This window comes from Carassius carassius, chromosome 11 (assembly GCF_963082965.1).
Source record: "Carassius carassius chromosome 11, fCarCar2.1, whole genome shotgun sequence".
NCBI lineage: Eukaryota > Metazoa > Chordata > Actinopteri > Cypriniformes > Cyprinidae > Carassius > Carassius carassius.
This window is the reverse complement of record NC_081765.1, coordinates 6,947,316-6,973,582: the sequence shown is the minus strand read 5'-3', so window position 1 is coordinate 6,973,582 and position 26,267 is coordinate 6,947,316. Positions and strand designations below refer to the sequence as shown.

At 44.8% G+C, this 26,267-nt stretch overlaps 6 non-coding genes across 6 annotated transcripts; all 6 read right to left on the bottom strand.

Annotated features, from left to right (window-relative positions):
* Positions 1-6,752: 6,752 nt before the first annotated feature.
* On the bottom strand, positions 6,753-6,825 carry trnar-ccu (transfer RNA arginine (anticodon CCU)). Its single transcript has one exon. It is a non-coding gene; the product is annotated as a tRNA-Arg (tRNA).
* A 3,764-nt stretch (positions 6,826-10,589) lies between these two features.
* On the bottom strand, positions 10,590-10,662 carry trnar-ccu (transfer RNA arginine (anticodon CCU)). Its single transcript has one exon. It is a non-coding gene; the product is annotated as a tRNA-Arg (tRNA).
* Positions 10,663-13,561: 2,899 nt separating this feature from the next.
* Positions 13,562-13,634, bottom strand: trnar-ccu (transfer RNA arginine (anticodon CCU)). Its single transcript has one exon. It is a non-coding gene; the product is annotated as a tRNA-Arg (tRNA).
* A 1,815-nt stretch (positions 13,635-15,449) lies between these two features.
* Positions 15,450-15,522, bottom strand: trnar-ccu (transfer RNA arginine (anticodon CCU)). The gene has a single exon. It is a non-coding gene; the product is annotated as a tRNA-Arg (tRNA).
* Positions 15,523-19,766: 4,244 nt separating this feature from the next.
* Positions 19,767-19,839, bottom strand: trnar-ccu (transfer RNA arginine (anticodon CCU)). Its single transcript has one exon. It is a non-coding gene; the product is annotated as a tRNA-Arg (tRNA).
* A 1,807-nt stretch (positions 19,840-21,646) lies between these two features.
* On the bottom strand, positions 21,647-21,719 carry trnar-ccu (transfer RNA arginine (anticodon CCU)). The gene has a single exon. It is a non-coding gene; the product is annotated as a tRNA-Arg (tRNA).
* Between the last annotated feature and the right edge of the window lie 4,548 nt (positions 21,720-26,267).

The window sequence follows — 26,267 nt, the reverse complement described above, 5'->3', positions numbered from 1 at the left end:
ATTTCCTTACAATGATCTAACTATCAATTGATACAACTGCTCAAAATGATAAGTAACTGTTGCATTACTCTTAGTATGGAAACACACAAGCAATCTTCCATGTTTACTGTAAATCATGAACGTTTCAAGATAACGAGATTCATTGTCACCAATTAGCGCGGAGCATGAACCAATTAGACTACAATATCCATGGATGTAGCCTAATATTTTATCATAATGCTTCAACAGACACTGTGTCTATGGCCCCAAATAGTGTACCACCTTTTCAGACTATTTACAGTATTGACAGTACTGCACTGTATAGATGCAGGCCCTTGTAATTGCTTGTCCAATTCTGCCAGCTCATTACTGATGATTGAGTGCACATTGTGAAAGAATTGATTGGGATCCAATTGCAAGAGCATAGTGATACGTAACATGGAGCCAGCAGGTGATCCAGGTCACAATGGAGGTCAAGCAGTGGTGAGAGGAAGACGAGGAAGACATGTTGGTCAAAGGAATGGCAGGGGACAGGCACCACTTCTGAGAGGTGGTTGTGGGCCTCGTTTGAGAGGTGTGGGGGAACGTGGCAGAGGACAAGGCCACGGACCAAGACAACGGCAGCAACAGCATAGAGTAACCAATGAAATTCGGGCAATAGTTGTAGACCATGTCATAAATCATGGCATGACAATGACTGAGGCAGCTACAATGATACAACCAAACCTCAGAAGGTCAACCGTGGCCTCAATTATCAGAACTTTCCGCAATGAGAACCGGTAAGTTATCAGCATGCACTAAACATTATGCTACTCTCAATGTTAAATGACTGCATACCAATGTGTATCACAGAATAGGTGATGTTTCAAAAATTCTACATTGTACAGTAATCTCTAAATCTCTTTCTAAAATGTATTTTTAGAGGGTGATGGAGCTGGATGCAGATGTTGACTATCACAAATTCATATATTTGGATGAGGCAGGTTTTAATCTGGCCAAGACAAGGAGGAGAGGTCGGAATTTCATTGGCCAGCGGGAAACCATCCAAGTACCTGGACAACGTGCGGCCAACATTACCATGTGTGCGGCTATATCAGAAGATGGTGTGGTGGGTTTCAATTTCATAGCTAATTATTTTTGCTTTGATTCAAATAAACCTATGTTGTAATTGTACAGTACTGTAGTGTTTTGCATCAATATATTACAAACTTTGTTCAATGATTCCACTGTGTCTGTAGTATTCTCTCTACTACTGCAGTACTTTTACAGAGATGCATTTACTGTACATGTAGTACCATAATGAAACCTGTATCACCTATTTTGTTCTACAATATTTAATGATTGTACGAACAATGACACAGTGAAACTATCATTTGCTTGTGTGTGGGTGATCTATAGTTATGTTTCAATGGTATTTCACAATAAAGTTGTGTTTTGAACCAATGATTGTGCAAGTGCAAGATTTCTTTAAAGATGTGAATCCACAAGGCAATGTTTTGAACATTAGACAGCCTGTGTTACAAGTGATAACCGTTTTGAGTTTTGTGTCTAGAGTTGTGAAAAATGACATCAAGGTTCTGAAAATAGTAGCAAAGTGATTGTAAAAAACTGTAATTATTTGTGTGTATAGTAAAAGCCTCCTGAATAAGATTGAGATTTAAAAAGACTTAGCAGAGGATGGTTTCGATCCATCAACCTCTGGGTTATGAGCCCAGCATGCTTCCGCTGCACCACTCTGCTGTAATCAATCTTGATACGATCCGAAACCACAATCTCTGTCCGAGGAGTCTAGTGCCTCTGGAGTGTCTATGAGTTAATTCTTTGTGTGTATAGCAAAAGCCTCCTGAATAAGATTGAGATTTAAAAAGACTTAGCAGAGGATGGTTTCGATCCATCAACCTCTGGGTTATGGGCCCAGCATGCTTCCGCTGTGCCACTCTGCTGTAATCAATCTTGACAGGACTTGAAACCACAATCTCTGACTGCGGAGGCCAGTGCTTCTGGAGTGTCTATGAGGTAAGTATTAGTGTGTGTAGTAAAAGCCTCCTGAATAATATTGAGATTTAAAACAACTTAGTAGAGGATGGTTACGATCCATTGACCTCTGGGTTATGGGCACAGCACGGTCCCACTGCACCACTCTGCTGTAATCACCCCAGATGGGACTCGAACCCACAATCCCTGGCTTAGGAGGCCAGTGCCACTGGGGCTTTAATGTAGTTACTAACTTGCCCTTTTAAATCTCAATCTTAATCAGGAGTCCTTTACAATACACAGAAAGAGTCTTGCAGATGAATGACTATTATGAGAGGTGAAAGTGGCCTCAGCTTTTCATGACCAACCTGTGGTTGTTGCCCATTTTTAGGGATTCAAGAGTGTCTAGAAGGTAAAAGGTCTTAGCAGAGGATGGTTGCGATCCATCGACCTCTGGGTTATGGGCCCAGCACGCTTCAGCTGCGCCACTCTGCTGTAATCACCCCAGATGGGACTCGAACCCACAATCCCTGGCTTAGGAATTCAGTGCCTCTAGAGTTTCTAGGAGTTAACTTTTTGTGTGTATTCTAAAAGCCTCCTGAATAAGATTGAGATTTAAAAAGACTTAGCAGAGGATGGCTTCTATCCATTGACCTCTGGGTTATGGGCCCAGCACTCTTCCGCTGCGCCACTCTGCTGTAATCACCCCAGATGGGACTCGAACCCACAATCCCTGGCTTAGGAGTCCAGTGCCTCTGGAGTTTCTAGGAGTTAACTTTTTGTGTGTATTGTAAAAGCCTCCTGAATAAGATTGAGATTTAAAAAGACTTAGCAGAGGATGGTTTCGATCCATCGACCTCTGGGTTATGGGCCCAGCACGCTTCCGCTGCGCGACTCTGCTGTAATCAATCTTGACAGGACTTGAAACCACAATCTCTGTCTGCGGAGGCCAGTGCTTCTGGAGTGTCTATGAGGTAATTATTAGTGTGTATAGTAAAAGCTTCCTGAATAATATTGGCTATCCCTGGCTTAGGAGTCCAGTGCCTCTGGAGTATCTAGGAGTTAATTATTTGTGTGTATAGTAAAAGCCTCCTGAATAAGATTGAGATTTAAAAAGACTTAGCAGAGGATGGTTTCGATCCATCGACCTCTGGGTTATGGGCCCAGCACGCTTCCGCTGCGCCATTCTGCTGTAATCACCCCAGATGGGACTCGAACCCACAATCCCTGGCTTAGGAGTCCAGTGCCTCTGGAGTTTCTAGGAGTTAACTTTTTGTTTGTATTGTAAAATCCTCCTGAATAAGATTGAGATTTAAAAAGACTAAGCATAGGATGGTTTCGATCCATCGACCTATGGGTTATGGGCCCAGCAAGCTTCCGCTGCGCCACTCTGCTGTAATCAATCTTGGCAGGACTTGAAACCACAATCTCTGTCTGAGGAGGCAGTGCCTCTGGAGTGTCTATGAGTTACAGTTTTTTACAATCACTTTGTTACTATTTTCAGAACCTTGATGTCATTTTTCACAACTCTAGACACAAAACTCACTACTAATGATCAAAATGCACATTTTTCAAAACTCTAACCCTTTTCTCAATTGCTTGGATACAATACACATAAAACTTAGATCATTTGTTCATTCAACAAAAATCACCTGTTCAATATGACACAACTTAACATCAAAGTGCTACTATTTCAAAAGGCAATCCACACATTACATTTCAAATGAGTGTCTATTCATTTCCTTACAATGATCTAACTATCAATTGATACAACTGCTCAAAATGATAAGTAACTGTTGCATTACTCTTAGTATGGAAACACACAAGCAATCTTCCATGTTTACTGTAAATCATGAACGTTTCAAGATAACGAGATTCATTGTCACCAATTAGCGCGGAGCATGAACCAATTAGACTACAATATCCATGGATGTAGCCTAATATTTTATCATAATGCTTCAACAGACACTGTGTCTATGGCCCCAAATAGTGTACCACCTTTTCAGACTATTTACAGTATTGACAGTACTGCACTGTATAGATGCAGGCCCTTGTAATTGCTTGTCCAATTCTGCCAGCTCATTACTGATGATTGAGTGCACATTGTGAAAGAATTGATTGGGATCCAATTGCAAGAGCATAGTGATACGTAACATGGAGCCAGCAGGTGATCCAGGTCACAATGGAGGTCAAGCAGTGGTGAGAGGAAGACGAGGAAGACATGTTGGTCAAAGGAATGGCAGGGGACAGGCACCACTTCTGAGAGGTGGTTGTGGGCCTCGTTTGAGAGGTGTGGGGGAACGTGGCAGAGGACAAGGCCACGGACCAAGACAACGGCAGCAACAGCATAGAGTAACCAATGAAATTCGGGCAATAGTTGTAGACCATGTCATAAATCATGGCATGACAATGACTGAGGCAGCTACAATGATACAACCAAACCTCAGAAGGTCAACCGTGGCCTCAATTATCAGAACTTTCCGCAATGAGAACCGGTAAGTTATCAGCATGCACTAAACATTATGCTACTCTCAATGTTAAATGACTGCATACCAATGTGTATCACAGAATAGGTGATGTTTCAAAAATTCTGCATTGTACAGTAATCTCTAAATCTCTTTCTAAAATGTATTTTTAGAGGGTGATGGAGCTGGATGCAGATGTTGACTATCACAAATTCATATATTTGGATGAGGCAGGTTTTAATCTGGCCAAGACAAGGAGGAGAGGTCGGAATTTCATTGGCCAGCGGGAAACCATCCAAGTACCTGGACAACGTGCGGCCAACATTACCATGTGTGCGGCTATATCAGAAGATGGTGTGGTGGGTTTCAATTTCATAGCTAATTATTTTTGCTTTGATTCAAATAAACCTATGTTGTAATTGTACAGTACTGTAGTGTTTTGCATCAATATATTACAAACTTTGTTCAATGATTCCACTGTGTCTGTAGTATTCTCTCTACTACTGCAGTACTTTTACAGAGATGCATTTACTGTACATGTAGTACCATAATGAAACCTGTATCACCTATTTTGTTCTACAATATTTAATGATTGTACGAACAATGACACAGTGAAACTATCATTTGCTTGTGTGTGGGTGATCTATAGTTATGTTTCAATGGTATTTCACAATAAAGTTGTGTTTTGAACCAATGATTGTGCAAGTGCAAGATTTCTTTAAAGATGTGAATCCACAAGGCAATGTTTTGAACATTAGACAGCCTGTGTTACAAGTGATAACCGTTTTGAGTTTTGTGTCTAGAGTTGTGAAAAATGACATCAAGGTTCTGAAAATAGTAGCAAAGTGATTGTAAAAAACTGTAATTATTTGTGTGTATAGTAAAAGCCTCCTGAATAAGATTGAGATTTAAAAAGACTTAGCAGAGGATGGTTTCGATCCATCAACCTCTGGGTTATGAGCCCAGCATGCTTCCGCTGCACCACTCTGCTGTAATCAATCTTGATACGATCCGAAACCACAATCTCTGTCCGAGGAGTCTAGTGCCTCTGGAGTGTCTATGAGTTAATTCTTTGTGTGTATAGCAAAAGCCTCCTGAATAAGATTGAGATTTAAAAAGACTTAGCAGAGGATGGTTTCGATCCATCAACCTCTGGGTTATGGGCCCAGCATGCTTCCGCTGTGCCACTCTGCTGTAATCAATCTTGACAGGACTTGAAACCACAATCTCTGACTGCGGAGGCCAGTGCTTCTGGAGTGTCTATGAGGTAAGTATTAGTGTGTGTAGTAAAAGCCTCCTGAATAATATTGAGATTTAAAACAACTTAGTAGAGGATGGTTACGATCCATTGACCTCTGGGTTATGGGCACAGCACGGTCCCACTGCACCACTCTGCTGTAATCACCCCAGATGGGACTCGAACCCACAATCCCTGGCTTAGGAGGCCAGTGCCACTGGGGCTTTAATGTAGTTACTAACTTGCCCTTTTAAATCTCAATCTTAATCAGGAGTCCTTTACAATACACAGAAAGAGTCTTGCAGATGAATGACTATTATGAGAGGTGAAAGTGGCCTCAGCTTTTCATGACCAACCTGTGGTTGTTGCCCATTTTTAGGGATTCAAGAGTGTCTAGAAGGTAAAAGGTCTTAGCAGAGGATGGTTGCGATCCATCGACCTCTGGGTTATGGGCCCAGCACGCTTCAGCTGCGCCACTCTGCTGTAATCACCCCAGATGGGACTCGAACCCACAATCCCTGGCTTAGGAATTCAGTGCCTCTGGAGTTTCTAGGAGTTAACTTTTTGTGTGTATTCTAAAAGCCTCCTGAATAAGATTGAGATTTAAAAAGACTTAGCAGAGGATGGCTTCTATCCATTGACCTCTGGGTTATGGGCCCAGCACTCTTCCGCTGCGCCACTCTGCTGTAATCACCCCAGATGGGACTCGAACCCACAATCCCTGGCTTAGGAGTCCAGTGCCTCTGGAGTTTCTAGGAGTTAACTTTTTGTGTGTATTGTAAAAGCCTCCTGAATAAGATTGAGATTTAAAAAGACTTAGCAGAGGATGGTTTCGATCCATCGACCTCTGGGTTATGGGCCCAGCACGCTTCCGCTGCGCGACTCTGCTGTAATCAATCTTGACAGGACTTGAAACCACAATCTCTGTCTGCGGAGGCCAGTGCTTCTGGAGTGTCTATGAGGTAATTATTAGTGTGTATAGTAAAAGCCTCCTGAGTAATATTGAGATTTAAAACAACTTAGTAGAGGATGGTTACGATCCATTGACCTCTGGGTTATGGGCACAGCACGGTCCCACTGCACCACTCTGCTGTAATCACCCCAGATGGGACTCGAACCCACAATCCCTGGCTTAGGAGGCCAGTGCCTTATCCATTAGGCCACTGGGACTTTAATTCAGTTACTAACTTGCCCTTTTAAATCTCAATCTTAATCAGGAGTCCTTTAAAATACACAGAAAGAGTCTTGTAGATGAATGACTATTATGAGAGGTGAAAGTGGCCTCAGCTTTTCATGACCAACCTGTGGTTGTTGCCCATTTTTAGGGATTCAAGAGTGTCTAGAAGGTAAAAGGTCTTAGCAGAGGATGGTTTCGATCCATCGACCTCTGGGTTATGGGCCCAGCACGCTTAAGCTGCGCCACTCTGCTGTAATCACCCCAGATGGGACTCGAACCCACAATCCCTGGCTTAGGAATTCAGTGCCTCTGGAGTTTCTAGGAGTTAACTTTTTGTGTGTATTGTAAAAGCCTCCTGAATAAGATTGAGATTTAAAAAGACTTAGCAGAGGATGGCTTCGATCCATTGACCTCTGGGTTATGGGCCCAGCACGCTTCCGCTGCGCCACTCTGCTGTAAACACCCCAGATGGGACTCGAACCCACAATCCCTGGCTTAGGAGTCCAGTGCCTCTGGAGTTTCTAGGAGTTAACTTTTTGTGTGTATTGTAAAAGCCTCCTGAATAAGATTGAGATTTAAAAAGACTTAGCAGAGGATGGTTTCTATCCATCAACCTATGGGTTATGGACCAAACATGCTTTCCACTGCGCCACTCTGCTGTAATCAATCTTGGCAGGACTTGACACCACAATCTCTGTCTGAGGAGGCAGTGCCTCTGGAGTGTCTATGAGTTAATTATTTGTGTGTATAGTAAAAGCCTCCTGAATAAGATTGAGATTTAAAAAGACTTAGCAGAGGATGGTTTCGATCCATCGACCTCTGGGTTATGGGCCCAGCACGCTTCCGCTGCGCCACTCTGCTGTAATCACCCTAGATGGGACTTGAACCCACAATCCCTAGCTTAGGAGGCCAGTGCCTTATCCATTAGGCCACTGGGGCATTAACGCATTTGTTTACTTGCCCTTTTAAATCTCAATCTTAATCAGGAGTCCTTTACAATACACCCAAAGAGTCTTCTAGATGAATGACTATTATGAGAGGTGAAAGTGGCCTCAGCTTTTCATTACCAACCTGTGGTTGTTGCCCATTTTTAGGGATTCAAGAGTGTTTAGAAGGTAAAAGGTCTTAGCAGAGGATGGTTTCGATCCATCGACCTCTGGGTTATGGGCCCAGCACGCTTCCGCTGCGCGACTCTGCTGTAATCAATCTTGACAGGACTTGAAACCACAATCTCTGTCTGAGGAGGCCAGTGCCTCTGGAGTTTATAGGAGTTAACTCTTTGTGTGTATAGTAAAAGCTTCCTGAATAAGATTGAAATTTAAAAAGACTTAGCAGAGGATGGTTTCGATCCATCGACCTCTGGGTTATTGGCCCAGCACGCTTCCCCTGCGCCATTCTGCTGTAATCACCCCAGATGGGACTCGAACCCACAATCCCTGGCTTAGGAGTCCAGTGCCTCTGGAGTTTCTAGGAGTTAACTTTTTGTTTGTATTGTAAAATCCTCCTGAATAAGATTGAGATTTAAAAAGACTTAGCATAGGATGGTTTCGATCCATGGGTTATGGGCCCAGCACGCTTCCGCTGCGCCACTCTGCTGTAATCAATCTTGGCAGGACTTGAAACCACAATCTCTGTCTGAGGAGGCAGTGCCTCTGGAGTGTCTTTTGAGTTAATTATTTGTGTGTATAGTAAAAGCCTCCTGAATAAGATTGAGATTTAAAAAGACTTAGAAGAGTATGGTTTCGATTCATCGACCTCTGGGTTATGGGCCCAGCACGCTTCCGCTGCGCCACTCTGCTGTAATCAATCTTAATATGATCCGAAACCACAATCTCTGTCCGAGGAGTCTAGTGCCTCTGGAGTGTCTATGAGTTAATTCTTTGTGTGTATAGCAAAAGCCTCCTGAATAAGATTGAGATTTAAAAAGACGTAGCAGAGGATAGTTTCGATCCATCGACCTCTGGGTTATGGGCCCAGCACGCTTCCGCTGCGCCACTCTGCTGTAATCACCCCAGATGGGACTCGAACCCACAATCCCTGGCTTAGGAGTCCAGTGCCTCTGGAGTTTCTAGGAGTTACCTTTTTGTGTGTATTGTAAAAGCCTCCTGAATAAGATTGAGATTTAAAAAGACATAGCAGAGGATGGTTTCTATCCATCAACCTATGGGTTATGGACCAAACATGCTTTCCACTGCGCCACTCTGCTGTAATCAATCTTGGCAGGACTTGACACAACAATCTCTGTCTGAGGAGGCAGTGCCTCTGGAGTGTCTATTAGTTAATTATTTGTGTGTATAGTAAAAGCCTCCTGAATAAGATTGAGATTTAAAAAGACTTAGCAGAGGATGGTTTCAATCCATCGACCTCTGGGTTATGGGCCCAGCACGCTTCCGCTGCACCACTCTGCTGTAATCACCCTAGATGGGACTCGAACCCACAATCCCTAGCTTAGGAGGCCAGTGCCTTATCCATTAGGCCACTGGGGCATTAACGCATTTGTTTACTTGCCCTTTTAAATCTCAATCTTAATCAGGAGTCCTTTACAATACACCCAAAGAGTCTTCTAGATGAATGACTATTATGAGAGGTGAAAGTGGCCTCAGCTTTTCATGACCAACCTGTGGTTGTTGCCCATTTTTAGGGATTCAAGAGTGTTTAGAAGGTAAAAGGTCTTAGCAGAGGATGGTTTCGATCCATCGACCTCTGGGTTATGGGCCCAGCACGCATCCGCTGCGCGACTCTGCTGTAATCAATCTTGACAGGACTTGAAACCACAATCTCTGTCTGAGGAGGCCAGTGCCTCTGGAGTTTATAGGAGTTAACTCTTTGTGTGTATAGTAAAAGCTTCCTGAATAAGATTGAAATTTAAAAAGACTTAGCAGAGGATGGTTTCGATCCATCGACCTCTGGGTTATTGGCCCAGCACGCTTCCGCTGCGCCATTCTGCTGTAATCACCCCAGATGGGACTCGAACCCACAATCCCTGGCTTAGGAGTCCAGTGCCTCTGGAGTTTCTAGGAGTTAACTTTTTGTTTGTATTGTAAAATCCTCCTGAATAAGATTGAGATTTAAAAAGACTTCGCATAGGATGGTTTCGATCCATGGGTTATGGGCCCAGCACGCTTCCGCTGCGCCACTCTGCTGTAATCAATCTTGGCAGGACTTGAAACCACAATCTCTGTCTGAGGAGGCAGTGCCTCTGCAGTGTCTTTTGAGTTAATTATTTGTGTGTATAGTAAAAGCCTCCTGAATAAGATTGAGATTTAATAAGACTTAGAAGAGTATGGTTTCGATCCATCGACCTCTGGGTTATGGGCCCAGCACGCTTCCGCTGCGCCACTCTGCTGTAATCACCCCAGATGGGACTCGAACCCACAATCCCTGGCTTAGGAGTCCAGTGCCTCTGGAGTTTCTAGGAGTTACCTTTTTGTGTGTATTGTAAAAGCCTCCTGAATAAGATTGAGATTTAAAAAGACATAGCAGAGAATGGTTTCGATCCATCGACCTCTGGGTTATGGGCCCAGCACACTTCCGCTGCACCACTCTGCTGTAATCAATCTTGACAGGACTTGAAACCACAATCTCTGTCTAAGGAGGCCAGTGCTTCTGGAGTGTCTACGAGGTAATTATTTGTGTGTATAGTAAAAGCCTCCTGAATAATATTGAGATTTAAAACAACTTAGTAGAGGATGGTTACGATCCATTGACCTCTGGGTTATGGGCACAGCACGGTCCCACTGCACCACTCTGCTGTAATCACCCCAGATGGGACTCGAACCCACAATCCCTGGCTTAGGAGGCCAGTGCCTTATCCATTAGGCCACTGGGGCTTGAATGCAGGTACTTACTTTCCCTTTTAAATCTCAATCTTAATCAGGAGTCCTTTACAATACACAGAAAGAGTCTTGTAGATGAATGACTATTATGAGAGGTGAAAGTGGCCTCAGCTTTTCATGACCAACCTGTGGTTGTTGCCCATTTTTCGGGATTCAAGAGTGTCTAGAGGGTAAAAGGTCTTAGCAGAGGATGGTTTCGATCCATCGACCTCTGGGTTATGGGCCCAGCACGCTTCCGCTGCGCCACTCTGCTGTAATCACCCCAGATGGGACTCGAACCCACAATCCCTGGCTTAGGAGTCCAGTGCCTCTGGAGTTTCTAGGAGTTAACTTTTTGTGTGTATTGTAAAAGCCTCCTGAATAAGATTGAGATTTAAAAAGACTTAGCACGGGATGGTTTCGATCCATCGACCTATGGGTTATGGGCCCAGCACGCTTCCGCTGCGCCACTCTGCTGTAATCAATCTTGGCAGGACTTGAAACCACAGTCTCTGTCTGAGGAGGCAGTGCCTCTGGAGAGTCTATGAGTTAATTATTTGTGTGTATAGTAAAAGCCTCCTGAACAATATTGAGATTTAAAACAACTTAGTAGAGGATGGTTACGATCAATTGACCTCTGGGTTATGGGCACAGCACGGTCCCACTGCGCCACTCTGCTGTAATCACCCCAGATGGGACTCGAACCTACAATCCCTGGCTTAGGAGGCCAGTGCCTTATCCATTAGGCCACTTGGGCTTTAATGCAGTTACTAACTTGCCCTTTTAAATCTCAATCTTAATCAGGAGTCCTTTCCAACACACAGAAAGAGTCTTCTCGATGAATGACTATTATGAGAGGTGAAAGTGGCCTCAGCTTTTCATGACCAACCTGTGGTTGTTGCCCATTTTTAGGGATTCAAGAGTGTCTAGAAGGTAATAGGCCTTTGCAGAGGATGGTTTCAATCCATCGACCTCTGGGTTATGGGCCCCGCACGCTTCCGCTGCGCCACTCTGCAGTAATCACCCTAGATGGGATTCGAACCCACAATCCCTGGCTTATGAGGCCAGTGCCTTGTCCATTAGGCCACTGGGGCTTTAACGCATTTGCTAACTTGCCCTTTTAAATCTCAATCTTAATCAGGAATCCTTTACAATACACACAAAGAGTCTTCTAGATGAATGACTCTTATGAGAGGTGAAAGTGGCCTCAGCTTTTCATGACCAACCTGTGGTTGTTGCCCATTTTTAGGGATTCAAGAGTGTCTAGAAGGAAAAAGGTCTTTGCAGAGGATGGTTTCGATCCATCGACCTCTGGGTTATGGGCCCAGCACGCTTCCGCTGCTCCACTCTGCTTTAATCGATCTTGACAGGACTTGAAACAACAATCTCTGTCTGAGGAGGCCAGTGCCTCTGGAGTTTCTAGGAGTTAACTTTTTGTGTGTATTGTAAAAGCCTCCTGAATAAGATTGAGATTTAAAAAGTTTTAGCAGAGGATGGTTTCGATCTATCGACCTCTAGGTTATGGGCCCAGCATGCTTCCGCTGCGCCACTCTGCTGTAATCAATCTTGATACGATCCGAAACCACAATCTCTGTCCGAGGAGTCTAGTGCCTCTGGAGTGTCTATGAGTTAATTCTTTGTGTGTATAGCAAAAGCCTCCTGAATAAGATTGAGATTTAAAAAGACTTAGCAGAGGATGGTTTCGATCCATCGACCTCTGGGTTATGGGGCCAGCATGCTTCCGCTGCAACACTCTGCTGTAATCAATCTTGACAGGACTTGAAACCACAATCTCTGTCTGCGGAGGCCAGTGCTTCTGGAGTGTCTATGAGGTAATTATTAGTGTGTATAGTAAAAGCCTCCTGAATAATATTGAGATTTAAAAAAGACTTAGTAGAGGATGGTTACGATCTATTGACCTTTTGGTTTATGGGCACAGCACGGTCCCACTGCACCACTCTGCTGTAATCACCCCAGATTGGACTCAAACCCACAATCCCTGGCTTAGGAGGACAGTGCCTTATCCATTAGGCCACTGGGGCTTTAACGCATTTGCTAACTTGCCCTTTTAAATCTCAATCTTAATCAGGAGTCCTTTACAATACACACAAAGAGTCTTCTAGATGAATGACTATTATGAGAGGTGAAAGTGGCCTCAGCTTTTCATGACCAACCTGTGGTTGTTGCCCATTTTTAGGGATTCAAGAGTGTCTAGAAAGTAAAATGTCTTAGCAGAGGATGGTTTCGATCCATCGACCTCTGGGATATGGGCCCAGCACGCTTCCACTGCGCCACTCTGCTGTAATCACCCTACATAGGACTCTAACCCACAATCCCTGGCTTAGGAGGCCAGTGCCTCTGGAGTATCTAGGAGTTAACTCTTTGTGTGTATTGTAAAAGCCTCCTGAATAAGATTGAGATTTAAAAAGACTTAGCAGAGGATGGTTTCGATCCATCGACCTCTGGGTTATGGGCTCAGCACGCTTCCGCTGCGCCATTCTGCTGTAATCACCCCAGATGGGACTCGAACCCACAATCCCTGGCTTAGCAGTCCAGTGCCTCTGGAGTTTCAAGGAGTTAACTTTTTGTTTGTATTTTAAAATCCTCCTAAATAAGATTGAGATTTAAACAGACTTAGCAGAGGATGGTTTCGATCCATCGACCTATGGGTTATGGGCCCAGCACGCTTCCGCTGCGCCACTCTGCTGTAATCAATCTTGGCAGGACTTGAAACCACAATCTCTGTCTGAGGAGGCAGTGCCTCTGGAGTGTCTATGAGTTAATTATTTGTGTGTATAGTAAAAGCCTCCTGAATAATATTGAGATTTAAAACGACTTAGTAGAGGATGGTTACGATCCATTGACCTCTGGGTTATGGGCACAGCACGGTCCCACTGAGCCACTCTGCTGTAATCACCCCAGATGGGACTCGAACCCACAATCCCTGGCTTAGGAGGCCAGTGCCTTATCCGTTAGGCCACTGGGGCTTTAATGCATTTACTAACTTGCCCTTTTAAATCTCAATCTTAATCAGGAGTCCTTTCCAATACACTTAAAGAGTCTTCTCGATGAATGACTGTTATGAGAGGTGAAAGTGGCCTCAGCTTTTCATGACCAACCTGTGGTTGTTGCCCATTTTTAGGGATTCAAGAGTGTCTAGAAGGTAAAATGTCTTAGCAGAGGATGTTACGATCCATTGACCTCTGGGTTATGGGCACAGCACGGTCCCACTGCACCACTCTGCTGTAATCACCCCAGATGGGACTCGAACCCACAATCCCTGGCTTAGGAGTCCAGTGCCTCTGGGGTTTCTAGGAGTTAACTTTTTGTGTGTATTGTAAAAGCCTCCTGAATAAGATTGAGATTTAAAAAGACTTAGCAGAGGATGGTTTCGATCCATCAACCTATGGGTTACGGACCAAGCACACTTCCGCTGCGCCACTCTGCTGTAATCACTCTTGGCAGGACTTGAAACCACAATCTCTGTCTGAGGAGGCAGTGCCTCTGGAGTGTCTATGAGGTAATTATTTGTGTGTATAGTAAAAGCCTCCTGAATAAGATTGAGATTTAAAAAGACTTAGCAGAGGATGGTTTTGATCCATCGACCTCTGGGTTATGGGCCCAGCACGCTTCCGCTGCGCCACTCTGCTGTAATCACCTCAGATGGGACTCGAACCCACAATCCCTGTCTTAGGAGTCCAGTGCCTCTGGAGTTTCTAGGAGTTAATTCTTTGTGTGTATTGTAAAAGCCTCCTGAATAAGATTGAGATTTAAAAAGACTTAGCAGAGGACGGTTTCGATCAATCGACGTCTAGGTTATGGGCCCAGCACGCTTCCGCTGCGCAAGCTGCTGTAATCTATCTTGACAGGACTTAAAACCACAATCTCTGTCTGAGGAGGCCAGTGCTTCTGGAGTGTCTATGAGGTAATTATTTGTGTGTATAGTAAAAGCCTCCTGAATAATATTGAGATTTAAAACAACTTAGTAGAGGATGGTTACGATCCATTGACCTCTGGGTTATGGGCACAGCACTGTCCCACTGCACCACTCTGCTGTAATCACCCTAGATGGGACTCGAACCTACAATCCCTGACTTAGGAGGCCAGTGCCTTGTCCATTAGGCCACTGGGGCTTTAACGCATTTGCTAACTTGCCCTTTTAAATCTCAATCTTAATCAGGAATCCTTTACAATACACACAAAGAGTCTTCTCGATGAATGACTCTTATGAGAGGTGAAAGTGGCCTCAGCTTTTCATGACCAACCTGTGGTTGTTGCCCATTTTTAGGGATTCAAGAGTGTCTAGAAGGTAAAAAGTCTTTGCAGAGGATGGTTTCGATCCATCGACCTCTGGGTTATGGGCCCAGCACGCTTCCGCTGCTCCACTCTGCTTTAATCGATCTTGACAGGACTTGAAACCACAATCTCTGTCTGAGGAGGCCAGTGCCTCTGGAGTTTCTAGGAGTTAACTTTTTGTGTGTATTGTAAAAGCCTCCTGAATAAGATTGAGATTTAAAAAGACTTAGCAGCGGATGGTTTCGATCTATCGACCTCTAGGTTATGGGCCCAGCATGCTTCCGCTGCGCCACTCTGCTGTAATCAGTCTCGGCAGGACTTGAAACCACAATCTCTGTCTGAGGAGGCAGTGCCTCTGGAGAGTCTATGAGTTAATTATTTGTGTGTATAGTAAAAGCCTCCTGAATAAGATTGAGATTCAAAACGACTTAGCAGAGGATGGTTACGATCCATTGACCTCTGGGTTATGGGCACAGCACGGTCCCACTGCGCCACTCTGCTGTAATCACCCCAGACGGGACTCGAACCCACAATCCCTGGCTTAGGAGGCCAGTGCCTTATCCATTAGGACACTGGGGCTTTAATGCATTTACTAGCTTGCCCTTTTAAATCTCAATCTTAATCAGGAATCCTTTACAATACACACAAAGAGTCTTCTAGATCAATGACTCTTATGAGAGGTGAAAGTGGCCTCAGCTTTTCATGACCAACCTGTGGTTGTTGCCCATTTTTAGGGATTCAAGAATGTCTAGAAGGTAAAAGGTCTTAGCAGAAGATGGTTTCGGTCCATCGACCTCTGGGTTATGGGGCCAGAACGCTTCCGCTGCGCCACTCTGCTGTAATCACCCCAGATGGGACTCAAACCCACAATCCCTGGCTTAGGAGTCCAGTGCCTCTGGAGTTTCTAGGAGTTAACTTTTTGTTTGTATTGTAAAATCCTCCTGAATAAGATTGAGATTTAAAAAGACTTAGCAGAGGATGGTTTCGATCCATCGACCTCTGGGTTATGGGCCCAGCACGCTTCCGCTGCGCCACTCTGCTGTAATCAATCTTGATACGATCCGAAACCACAATCTCTGTCCGAGGAGTCTAGTGCCTCTGGAGTGTCTATGAGTTAATTCTTTGTGTGTATAGCAAAAGCCTCCTGAATAAGATTGAGATTTAAAAAGACTTAGCAGAGGATGGTTTCGATCTATCGACCTCTGGGTTATGGGGCCAGCATGCTTCCGCTGCACAACTCTGCTGTAATCAATCTTGACAGGACTTGAAACCACAATCTCTGTCTGCGGAGGCCAGTGCTTCTGGAGTGTCTATGAGGTAATTATTAGTGTGTATAGTAAAAGCCTCCTGAATAATATTGAGATTTAAAAAAAACTTAGTAGAGGATGGTTACGATCTATTGACCTTTTGGTTTATGGGCCCAGCACGCTTCCACTGCGCCACTCTGCTGTAATCACCCCAGATGGGACTCAAACCCACAATCCCTGGCTTAGGAGGCCAGTGCCTCTGGAGTATATAGGAGTTAACTCTTTGTGTGTATTGTAAAAGCCTCCTGAATAAGATTGAGATTTAAAAAGACTTAGCAGAGGATAGTTTCAATCCATCGACCTCTGGATTATGGGCCCAGCACACTTCCGCTGTGCCACTCTGCTGTAATCAATCTGGACAGGACTTGAAACCACAATCTCTGTCTGAGGGGGCCAGTGCCTCTGGAGTGTCTATGAGTTAATTCTTTGTGTGTATAGTAAAAGACACCTGAATAAGATTGAGATTTAAAAAACCCTAGCAGAGGATGGTTTCGATCCATTGACCTCTGGGTTATGGGCACAGCACCGTCCCACTGCACCACTCTGCTGTAATCACCCCAGATGAGACTTGCACTCACAATCCCTGGCTTAGGAGGCCAGTGCCTTATCCATTAGGCCACTGGGGCTTTAATGCAGTTACTAACTTGCCCTTTTAAATCTCAATCTTAATCAGGAGTCCTTTACAATACACAGAAAGAGTCTTGTAGATGAATGACTATTATGAGAGGTGAAAGTGGCCTCAGCTTTTCATGACCAACCTGTGGTTGTTGCCCATTTTTAGGGATTCAAGAGTGTCTAGAAGGTAAGAGGTCTTAGCAGAGGATGGTTTCGATCCATTGACCTCTGGGTTATGGGCCCAGCACGCTTCCGCTGCGCGACTCTGCTGTAATCAATCTTGACAGGACTTGAAACCACAATCTCTGTCTGAGGAGGCAAGTGCCTCTGGAGTTTCTAGGAGTTAACTCTTTGTGTATTGTAAAAGCCTCCTGAATAAGATTGAGATTTAAAAAGACTTCGCAGAGGATGGTTTCGATCCATCGAACTCTAGGTTATGGGCCCAGCACGCTTCCGCTGCGCCACTCTGCAGTAATCAACCTAGATGGGATTCGAACCCACAATCCCTGGCTTAGGAGGCCAGTGCCTTGTCCATTAGGCCACTGGGGCTTTAACGCATTTGCTAACTTGCCCTTTTAAATTTCAATCTTAATCAGGAATCCTTTACAATAGACACAAAAGTCTTCTAGATGAATGACTATTATGAGAGGTGAAAATGGCCTCAGCTTTTCATGACCAATCTGTGGTTGTTGCCCATTTTTACGGATTCAAGAGTGTCTAGAAGGTAAAAGGTCTTAGCAGAGGATGGTTTCGATCCATCGACCTCTGGGTTATGGGCCCAGCACGCTTCCGCTGCGCCACTCTGCTGTAATCGATCTTGACAGGACTTGAAACCACAATCTCTGTCTGAGGAGGCCAGTGCCTCTGGAGTTTCTAGGAGTTAACTCTTTGTGTATTGTAAAAGCCTCCTGAATAAGATTGAGATTTAAAAAGACTTAGCAGAGGATGGTTTCGATCCATCGACCTCTAGGTTATGGGCCCAGCATGCTTGCGCTGCGCCACTCTGCTGTAATCAATCTTGACAGGACTTGAAACCACAATCTCTGTCTGAGGAGGCCAGTGCCTCTGGAGTTTCTAGGAGTTAACTCTTTGTGTATTGTAAAAGCCTCCTGAATAAGATTGAGATTTAAAAAGACTTCGCAGAGGATGGTTTCGATCCATCGAACTCTAGGTTATGGGCCCAGCACGCTTCCGCAGCGCCACTCTGCAGTAATCAACCTAGATGGGATTCGAACCCACAATCCCTGGCTCAGGAGGCCAGTGCCTTGTCCATTAGGCCACTGGGGCTTTAACGCATTTGCTAACTTGCCCTTTTAAATCTCAATCTTAATCAGGAATCCTTTACAATAGACACAAAAGTCTTCTAGATGAATGACTATTATGAGAGGTGAAAATGGCCTCAGCTTTTCATGACCAACCTGTGGTTGTTGCCCATTTTTACGGATTCAAGAGTGTCTAGAAGGTAAAAGGTCTTAGCAGAGGATGGTTTCGATCCATCGACCTCTGGGTTATGGGCCCAGCACGCTTCCGCTGCACCACTCTGCTGTAATTGATCTTGACAGGACTTGAAACCACAATCTCTGTCTGAGGAGGCCAGTGCCTCTGGAGTTTCTAGGAGTTAACTCTTTGTGTATTGTAAAAGCCTCCTGAATAAGATTGAGATTTAAAAAGACTTAGCAGAGGATGGTTTCGATCCATCGACCTCTAGGTTATGGGCCCAGCATGCTTCCGCTGCGCCACTCTGCTGTAATCAATCTTGATACGATCCGAAACCACAATCTCTGTCCGAGGAGTCTAGTGCCTCTGGAGTGTCTATGAGTTAATTCTTTGTGTGTATAGCAAAAGCCTCCTGAATAATATTGAGATTTAAAAAAGACTTAGTAGAGGATGGTTACGATCTATTGACCTTTTGGTTTATGGGCACAGCACGGTCCCACTGCACCACTCTGCTGTAATCACCCCAGATTGGACTCAAACCCACAATCCCTGGCTTAGGAGGCCAGTGCCTTATCCATTAGGCCACTGGGGCTTTAACGCATTTGTTAACTTGCCCTTTTAAATCTCAATCTTAATCAGGAGTCCTTTACAATACACACAAAGAGTCTTCTAGATGAATGACTATTATGAGAGGTGAAAGTGGCCTCAGCTTTTCATGACCAACCTGTGGTTGTTGCCCATTTTTAGGGATTCAAGAGTGTCTAGAAAGTAAAATGTCTTAGCAGAGGATGGTTTCGATCCATCGACCTCTGGGATATGGGCCCAGCACGCTTCCACTGCGCCACTCTGCTGTAATCACCCTACATAGGACTCTAACCCACAATCCCTGGCTTAGGAGGCCAGTGCCTCTGGAGTATCTAGGAGTTAACTCTTTGTGTGTATTGTAAAAGCCTCCTGAATAAGATTGAGATTTAAAAAGACTTAGCAGAGGATGGTTTCGATCCATCGACCTCTGGGTTATGGGCTCAGCACGCTTCCGCTGCGCCATTCTGCTGTAATCACCCCAGATGGGACTCGAACCCACAATCCCTGGCTTAGCAGTCCAGTGCCTCTGGAGTTTCAAGGAGTTAACTTTTTGTTTGTATTTTAAAATCCTCCTAAATAAGATTGAGATTTAAAAAGACTTAGCAGAGGATGGTTTCGATCCATCGACCTATGGGTTATGGGCCCAGCACGCTTCCGCTGCACCACTCTGCTGTAATCAATCTTGGCAGGACTTGAAACCACAATCTCTGTCAGAGGAGGCAGTGCCTCTGGAGTGTCTATGAGTTAATTATTTGTGTGTATAGTAAAAGCCTCCTGAATAATATTGAGATTTAAAACGACTTAGTAGAGGATGGTTACGATCCATTGACCTCTGGGTTATGGGCACAGCACGGTCCCACTGAGCCACTCTGCTGTAATCACCCCAGATGGGACTCGAACCCACAATCCCTGGCTTAGGAGGCCAGTGCCTTATCCGTTAGGCCACTGGGGCTTTAATGCATTTACTAACTTGCCCTTTTAAATCTCAATCTTAATCAGGAGTCCTTTCCAATACACTTAAAGAGTCTTCTCGATGAATGACTGTTATGAGAGGTGAAAGTGGCCTCAGCTTTTCATGACCAACCTGTGGTTGTTGCCCATTTTTAGGGATTCAAGAGTGTCTAGAAGGTAAAATGTCTTAGCAGAGGATGTTACGATCCATTGACCTCTGGGTTATGGGCACAGCACGGTCCCACTGCACCACTCTGCTGTAATCACCCCAGATGGGACTCGAACCCACAATCCCTGGCTTAGGAGTCCAGTGCCTCTGGGGTTTCTAGGAGTTAACTTTTTGTGTGTATTGTAAAAGCCTCCTGAATAAGATTGAGATTTAAAAAGACTTAGCAGAGGATGGTTTCGATCCATCAACCTATGGGTTACGGACCAAGCACACTTCCGCTGCGCCACTCTGCTGTAATCACTCTTGGCAGGACTTGAAACCACAATCTCTGTCTGAGGAGGCAGTGCCTCTGGAGTGTCTATGAGGTAATTATTTGTGTGTATAGTAAAAGCCTCCTGAATAAGATTGAGATTTAAAAAGACTTAGCAGAAGATGGTTTTGATCCATCGACCTCTGGGTTATGGGCCCAGCACGCTTCCGCTGCGCCACTCTGCTGTAATCACCTCAGATGGGACTCGAACCCACAATCCCTGTCTTAGGAGTCCAGTGCCTCTGGAGTTTCTAGGAGTTAATTCTTTGTGTGTATTGTAAAAGCCTCCTGAATAAGATTGAGATTTAAAAAGACTTAGCAGAGGACGGTTTCGATCAATCGACGTCTAGGTTATGGGCCCAGCACGCTTCCGCTGCGCAAGCTGCTGTAATCTATCTTGACAGGACTTAAAACCACAATCTCTGTCTGAGGAGGCCAGTGCTTCTGGAGTGTCTATGAGGTAATTATTTGTGTGTATAGTAAAAGCCTCCTGAATAATATTGAGATTTAAAACAACTTAGTAGAGGATGGTTACGATCCATTGACCTCTGGGTTATGGGCACAGCACTGTCCCACTGCACCACTCTGCTGTAATCACCCTAGATGGGACTCGAACCTACAATCCCTGACTTAGGAGGCCAGTGCCTTGTCCATTAGGCCACTGGGGCTTTAACGCATTTGCTAACTTGCCCTTTTAAATCTCAATCTTAATCAGGAATCCTTTACAATACACACAAAGAGTCTTCTCGATGAATGACTCTTATGAGAGGTGAAAGTGGCCTCAGCTTTTCATGACCGTTGTTGCCCATTTTTAGGGATTCAAGAGTGTCTAGAAGGTAAAAAGTCTTTGCAGAGGATGGTTTCGATCCATCGACCTCTGGGTTATGGGCCCAGCACGCTTCCGCTGCTCCACTCTGCTTTAATCGATCTTGACAGGACTTGAAACCACAATCTCTGTCTGAGGAGGCCAGTGCCTCTGGAGTTTCTAGGAGTTAACTTTTTGTGTGTATTGTAAAAGCCTCCTGAATAAGATTGAGATTTAAAAAGACTTAGCAGAGGATGGTTTCGATCTATCGACCTCTAGGTTATGGGCCCAGCATGCTTCCGCTGCGCCACTCTGCTGTAATCAGTCTCGGCAGGACTTGAAACCACAATCTCTGTCTGAGGAGGCAGTGCCTCTGGAGAGTCTATGAGTTAATTATTTGTGTGTATAGTAAAAGCCTCCTGAATAAGATTGAGATTCAAAACGACTTAGCAGAGGATGGTTACGATCCATTGACCTCTGGGTTATGGGCACAGCACGGTCCCACTGCGCCACTCTGCTGTAATCACCCCAGACGGGACTCGAACCCACAATCCCTGGCTTAGGAGGCCAGTGCCTTATCCATTAGGACACTGGGGCTTTAATGCATTTACTAGCTTGCCCTTTTAAATCTCAATCTTAATCAGGAATCCTTTACAATACACACAAAGAGTCTTCTAGATCAATGACTCTTATGAGAGGTGAAAGTGGCCTCAGCTTTTCATGACCAACCTGTGGTTGTTGCCCATTTTTAGGGATTCAAGAATGTCTAGAAGGTAAAAGGTCTTAGCAGAAGATGGTTTCGGTCCATCGACCTCTGGGTTATGGGGCCAGAACGCTTCCGCTGCGCCACTCTGCTGTAATCACCCCAGATGGGACTCAAACCCACAATCCCTGGCTTAGGAGTCCAGTGCCTCTGGAGTTTCTAGGAGTTAACTTTTTGTTTGTATTGTAAAATCCTCCTGAATAAGATTGAGATTTAAAAAGACTTAGCAGAGGATGGTTTCGATCCATCGACCTCTGGGTTATGGGCCCAGCACGCTTCCGCTGCGCCACTCTGCTGTAATCAATCTTGATACGATCCGAAACCACAATCTCTGTCCGAGGAGTCTAGTGCCTCTGGAGTGTCTATGAGTTAATTCTTTGTGTGTATAGCAAAAGCCTCCTGAATAAGATTGAGATTTAAAAAGACTTAGCAGAGGATGGTTTCGATCTATCGACCTCTGGGTTATGGGGCCAGCATGCTTCCGCTGCACAACTCTGCTGTAATCAATCTTGACAGGACTTGAAACCACAATCTCTGTCTGCGGAGGCCAGTGCTTCTGGAGTGTCTATGAGGTAATTATTAGTGTGTATAGTAAAAGCCTCCTGAATAATATTGAGATTTAAAAAAAACTTAGTAGAGGATGGTTACGATCTATTGACCTTTTGGTTTATGGGCCCAGCACGCTTCCACTGCGCCACTCTGCTGTAATCACCCCAGATGGGACTCAAACCCACAATCCCTGGCTTAGGAGGCCAGTGCCTCTGGAGTATATAGGAGTTAACTCTTTGTGTGTATTGTAAAAGCCTCCTGAATAAGATTGAGATTTAAAAAGACTTAGCAGAGGATAGTTTCAATCCATCGACCTCTGGATTATGGGCCCAGCACACTTCCGCTGTGCCACTCTGCTGTAATCAATCTGGACAGGACTTGAAACCACAATCTCTGTCTGAGGGGGCCAGTGCCTCTGGAGTGTCTATGAGTTAATTCTTTGTGTGTATAGTAAAAGACACCTGAATAAGATTGAGATTTAAAAAACCCTAGCAGAGGATGGTTTCGATCCATTGACCTCTGGGTTATGGGCACAGCACCGTCCCACTGCACCACTCTGCTGTAATCACCCCAGATGAGACTTGCACTCACAATCCCTGGCTTAGGAGGCCAGTGCCTTATCCATTAGGCCACTGGGGCTTTAATGCAGTTACTAACTTGCCCTTTTAAATCTCAATCTTAATCAGGAGTCCTTTACAATACACAGAAAGAGTCTTGTAGATGAATGACTCTTATGAGAGGTGAAAGTGGCCTCAGCTTTTCATGACCAACCTGTGGTTGTTGCCCATTTTTAGGGATTCAAGAGTGTCTAGAAGGTAAAAGGTCTTAGCAGAAGATGGTTTCGGTCCATCGACCTCTGGGTTATGGGGCCAGAACGCTTCCGCTGCGCCACTCTGCTGTAATCACCCCAGATGGGACTCAAACCCACAATCCCTGGCTTAGGAGTCCAGTGCCTCTGGAGTTTCTAGGAGTTAACTTTTTGTTTGTATTGTAAAATCCTCCTGAATAAGATTGAGATTTAAAAAGACTTAGCAGAGGATGGTTTCGATCCATCGACCTCTGGGTTATGGGCCCAGCACGCTTCCGCTGCGCCACTCTGCTTGTAATCAATCTTGATACGATCCGAAACCACAATCTCTGTCCGAGGAGTCTAGTGCCTCTGGAGTGTCTATGAGTTAATTCTTTGTGTGTATAGCAAAAGCCTTTTGAATAAGATTGAGATTTAAAAAGACTTAGCAGAGGATGGTTTCGATCTATCGACCTCTGGGTTATGGGGCCAGCATGCTTCCGCTGCACAACTCTGCTGTAATCAATCTTGACAGGACTTGAAACCACAATCTCTGTCTGCGGAGGCCAGTGCTTCTGGAGTGTCTATGAGGTAATTATTAGTGTGTATAGTAAAAGCCTCCTGAATAATATTGAGATTTAAAAAAAACTTAGTAGAGGATGGTTACGATCTATTGACCTTTTGGTTTATGGGCCCAGCACGCTTCCACTGCGCCACTCTGCTGTAATCACCCCAGATGGGACTCAAACCCACAATCCCTGGCTTAGGAGGCCAGTGCCTCTGGAGTATATAGGAGTTAACTCTTTGTGTGTATTGTAAAAGCCTCCTGAATAAGATTGAGATTTAAAAAGACTTAGCAGAGGATAGTTTCAATCCATCGACCTCTGGATTATGGGCCCAGCACACTTCCGCTGTGCCACTCTGCTGTAATCAATCTGGACAGGACTTGAAACCACAATCTCTGTCTGAGGGGGCCAGTGCCTCTGGAGTGTCTATGAGTTAATTCTTTGTGTGTATAGTAAAAGACACCTGAATAAGATTGAGATTTAAAAAACCCTAGCAGAGGATGGTTTCGATCCATTGACCTCTGGGTTATGGGCACAGCACCGTCCCACTGCACCACTCTGCTGTAATCACCCCAGATGAGACTTGCACTCACAATCCCTGGCTTAGGAGGCCAGTGCCTTATCCATTAGGCCACTGGGGCTTTAATGCAGTTACTAACTTGCCCTTTTAAATCTCAATCTTAATCAGGAGTCCTTTACAATACACAGAAAGAGTCTTGTAGATGAATGACTATTATGAGAGGTGAAAGTGGCCTCAGCTTTTCATGACCAACCTGTGGTTGTTGCCCATTTTTAGGGATTCAAGAGTGTCTAGAAGGTAAGAGGTCTTAGCAGAGGATGGTTTCGATCCATTGACCTCTGGGTTATGGGCCCAGCACGCTTCCGCTGCGTGACTCTGCTGTAATCAATCTTGACAGGACTTGAAACCACAATCTCTGTCTGAGGAGGCAAGTGCCTCTGGAGTTTCTAGGAGTTAACTCTTTGTGTATTGTAAAAGCCTCCTGAATAAGATTGAGATTTAAAAAGACTTTGCAGAGGATGGTTTCGATCCATCGAACTCTAGGTTATGGGCCCAGCACGCTTCCGCTGCGCCACTCTGCAGTAATCAACCTAGATGGGATTCGAACCCACAATCCCTGGCTTAGGAGGCCAGTGCCTTGTCCATTAGGCCACTGGGGCTTTAACGCATTTGCTAACTTGCCCTTTTAAATTTCAATCTTAATCAGGAATCCTTTACAATAGACACAAAAGTCTTCTAGATGAATGACTATTATGAGAGGTGAAAATGGCCTCAGCTTTTCATGACCAATCTGTGGTTGTTGCCCATTTTTACGGATTCAAGAGTGTCTAGAAGGTAAAAGGTCTTAGCAGAGGATGGTTTCGATCCATCGACCTCTGGGTTATGGGCCCAGCACGCTTCCGCTGCGCCACTCTGCTGTAATCGATCTTGACAGGACTTGAAACCACAATCTCTGTCTGAGGAGGCCAGTGCCTCTGGAGTTTCTAGGAGTTAACTCTTTGTGTATTGTAAAAGCCTCCTGAATAAGATTGAGATTTAAAAAGACTTAGCAGAGGATGGTTTCGATCCACCGACCTCTAGGTTATGGGCCCAGCATGCTTCCGCTGCGCCACTCTGCTGTAATCAATCTTGACAGGACTTGAAACCACAATCTCTGTCTGAGGAGGCCAGTGCCTCTGGAGTTTCTAGGAGTTAACTCTTTGTGTATTGTAAAAGCCTCCTGAATAAGATTGAGATTTAAAAAGACTTCGCAGAGGATGGTTTCGATCCATCGAACTCTAGGTTATGGGCCCAGCACGCTTCCGCAGCGCCACTCTGCAGTAATCAACCTAGATGGGATTCGAACCCACAATCCCTGGCTAAGGAGGCCAGTGCCTTGTCCATTAGGCCACTGGGGCTTTAACGCATTTGCTAACTTGCCCTTTTAAATCTCAATCTTAATCAGGAATCCTTTACAATACACACAAAAGTCTTCTAGATGAATGACTATTATGAGAGGTGAAAATGGCCTCAGCTTTTCATGACCAACCTGTGGTTGTTGCCCATTTTTACGGATTCAAGAGTGTCTAGAAGGTAAAAGGTCTTAGCAGAGGATGGTTTCGATCCATCGACCTCTGGGTTATGGGCCCAGCACGCTTCCGCTGCGCCACTCTGCTGTAATTGATCTTGACAGGACTTGAAACCACAATCTCTATCTGAGGAGGCCAGTGCCTCTGGAGTTTCTAGGAGTTAACTCTTTGTGTATTGTAAAAGCCTCCTGAATAAGATTGAGATTTAAAAAGACTTAGCAGAGGATGGTTTCGATCCATCGACCTCTGGGTTATGGGCACAGCACGCTTCCGCTGCGCCACTCTGCTGTAATCAATCTTGGCAGGACTTGAAACCACAATCTCTGTCTGAGGAGGCAGTGCTTCTGGAGTGTCTATGAGTTAATTTTTTGTGTGTATAGTAAAAGCCTCCT